The sequence below is a fragment of the Notolabrus celidotus genome, chromosome 22 (assembly GCF_009762535.1).
Source record: "Notolabrus celidotus isolate fNotCel1 chromosome 22, fNotCel1.pri, whole genome shotgun sequence".
NCBI classification, from domain to species: Eukaryota; Metazoa; Chordata; class Actinopteri; order Labriformes; family Labridae; genus Notolabrus; species Notolabrus celidotus.
This window is the reverse complement of record NC_048293.1, coordinates 2,878,714-2,882,370: the sequence shown is the minus strand read 5'-3', so window position 1 is coordinate 2,882,370 and position 3,657 is coordinate 2,878,714.

Sequence of the window (3,657 nt, the reverse complement as noted above, 5' to 3'; positions counted from 1 at the left end):
TTCATGTGGTGAAATTGTGTTAATGTTACAATGTCATTTAGCAGACGCTTTTATCCAAAGCGACGTACATACGAGAACAAGAACAACACAAGCAAAGAATTAGACAAGAGGAAACAAGGTCAGTACGAGGAACAAAGTGCTTCAAGTCAATTTGGGTGCAGGTACTGCCCAGCAGTGTAAAGGAAATGCACAAAAGTAAATAAGGATTTTTATTTTTTTGTAAAATAAGGAACATCTACAATGAAGCAACCAAACCATTTAAAGCTGGGGTTGGCAGTCTCGGAAAACTAGCATGAATTTGAATGTAGCATTTCCTCAGGACTCTGTCTAACCCCTCCCCTCCTCCCTCAGAGCTCCTCCAAAACGACACACACATTATGTATTGATTGCCATCAGGACATAAAGATCATTTTAACCAGTATAACAAAAAGTGTATCTAAATCTGATTACCAACCCCAGCTTTAAGACTTTCCATTATCATCATCAACAAATAACATCACCACAATAATGACCAGAGTACCAAGTGCTGGGTCACTCAAGAGCTGAACACAGATTCCCAGAGTAGAGCAGGACAGTGCGAGTCAACTGTAGCTGGATGACATGGTCTGCCACTGGGGACAACAGTGGAGATGAAAATGTAATTTTCATGTAATTCATTCATGTAATTCTTTCATTGATAAGTAAGGGTGTGCATTTTTCAGATGAATTGTACTTATGATGCAGAATTTGAAGACTAATGCAGGCTGTGATAGCTATGCTAGTTTTTATCAGAGTTGAGAGAAAATGTAGATGTAATTATAATATTTAAGAGTGGCTCACAACAGATAAAGCTTTTCTATCAAATCAAAATAAAGATTTTATTCTGGCAAGACTTCCGGTTGGTGCGGAGCCATGTAGAGACGTGTTTGGAGCAGTGCTCAAACAGGACTTTCAAGTTTACGGATAAAGCTAAAATGTCAATGTCCAGTCCCCAATTAAGTGGCTGTTTAGGTCACACAAAGTGAGTGAAAGTGAGAACAGCAGAAGCCGTGAGCTACATCTAAAGAAAATGCCCAAAAACCAAAGCATCCGGGCTACCGTTGTCAAGAAGCTAATGCTAATGCTAATGCAACAAAGAGTATAATTTTTTCCTTTTAATGAAAAAGCAAGTCAAATGTCAGTTATTAACTTGCCTTTCACAGTATGCAGAGATAAATGTACCTATCTGGGGGTGTCTGTAACAAAAAAGTACAGTGATCTCTTTGAATTCAATTTCAAGACGGCCCTTGTGCAGGCATGACAGTACATGGAACGTTGGTCTTCTCTTCCTCTGTCACTAGCAGGGAGAATAAATTCAGTTAAAATGGTGATTATGCCAAAGTTTCTGTTTTTATTTCAAAGTGTTCTGATATTCATTACTAAGTCATTTTTCAAAGAACTAGACAAATACACATCAATGTATATTTGGAACAAAAAGATACCTCACATAAGGAAGGAGTTCCTTGAAAGACGGAAGGAGGAGGGGGGGTGTGCCTTGCCAAATTACATGCACTACTATTGGGCTGCTAACATTTCAAAGACTTTTTTGACCGAGGGACCAGGCCGTGGGGTTTCCTTCTTCTCTTATTGACAATGCATTTCAGCTTTGGACCAGGAGGGGTGTGAGTTTAGTGATAGACCTCTTCAGGGAGGGAAGTTTCATGTCCTTTCCACAGTTACAGGCCATTTTTGACATTCCACAGTCCAATTTTTTCAGATATTTGCAGGTTTGTAGTTTCGTCAAAAAATACTTCTCTCCATCCCTTCAGACACCGCAGACATGTTGGATAGATTGTTTAAAGATAGACCCATTACAAAGAGGAACCATGTCCGTATTATATGAGATGATCCATAGAGCTGCAGCCCCCTCACTTGACTGCATTAAACAGCAGTGGGAAGCAGAACTTGGTGTGGACACATCTGGGGCGGTGTGGCAGAGAGCAGTGGGACTAGTACATACAGCATCCATATGTAACAGGGTTACTACAGTTTAAAGTGATGCATAGGCTCCATTTGTCCAAAAGCAGACTGGCTAAATTCTATCCAGGAACAAATGAAAACTGTCCAAGGTGTAGGCGCAATCCAGGCACCCTCAGTCATATGTTTTGGGCCTGTCCAAGCTTAGACTTCTTCTGGACCGAGGTGTTTAATGCTCTATCAGAAGTGTGTGACACAAGTGTTAAGCCGAACCCAGTGACAGCCATATTTGGGATCGTTCCACATGTCTGCAGGATCTCTGCTAACCAGGCAGCAGTGGTGGCCTTCTCTTTACTCCTGGGCGGCTCATCCTGCTTCGGTGGAAAAAAAACACACCACCTTCCCACAAGCGCTGGCTAGAAGACATTTTGAGCCACCTCAGGGTTGAGCAACTAAGATACACGACCAAGGGCTCACTCAATAAGTTTACAAGGGTATGGCAGCCATTTCTGCACTATATAGGAAGAAACCCTGCCAATTGACTTCCACTTATTTATTTCAAATTTGTGTATGATTTCAGTTTAACCCAAATATTACCCTCTCCATTATTATAATTTCTATTCTTTCTCTTTCCCCCTCTCAGTGATGTACTTCAAGCTACTCAGGTGTATACAAGTGTGTAAGGCCATATGTATTGTGTTCAGTATATTTAATATTGTATGTCTTATGTGTTGAAAAATGTAATAAAAATATTCAAATATATTCTGGCAATCCCTCATTCAGCAAATGATCTCAATCAATTGTTCAAAGCTACACTTGTTTGTAGGTCAAACTATTTTAAAACAGAAACCTCTGTTTGAATGAATTGCAAAATACTAATCAGTCCTCTTTTAAATCTAAAGTTTCAACGACTATTTCTATTTGTACATTTCATAATTGTATAAAACTAAAAGGCTACCAGTACTTTATCAATCTTAATGTAGTTATAAAAAAGTGTTGCATAATGTGATGGTCCTATTGTATGGGGCGCTGTTTGTAAAGTTGTGCACACTGAAAATAACAGAAACACTTTTCCACTTTTAGCTCCAAAACTTCATAAAAATGAAGTGAATTTTTTAAAGTCACTTTTTTTTATCACATTTAGAGGAATATTTGTGATCTTCTTCACATTTAATTTTCTTGTGAAAAATATATGAAGTATTTTAACTTCATATATTTTTCACAAGAAAATTAAATGTTGTTAAATCTAAATGCTAAATCTAAATGTTAAATCTAAATATTGCTCCGCGATCCTAAATATTTAGCTGATATGCGACAGTTTGAATTTGCATATCAGCTAAATATTTAGGATCACAGAGCAACATTTAACATTTATATTTAATGTTTATATTTATATTTAACATTTAGATTTATCGTTGAACATTGATATTTATATTTAAAATTTTGATTTAGATTTAGTATTTGGATTTAACAACATTTTATATTTTTCACATTCTTCACATTTATTTTTTTGTGAAAAATATATTAAGTTAAAATTTTGTTAAATCCAAATGCTAAATCTAAATTTAAATGTTAAATATAAGTATAAATATTAAATTTAAATTTTAAATATTGCTCTATGATCCTAAATATTTAGCTGATATGCAAATTCAAACTGCCGCATGTCAGCTAAATACTTAGGATTTATTTAGGAATATTATTTAGATTTAACATTTAGATTTA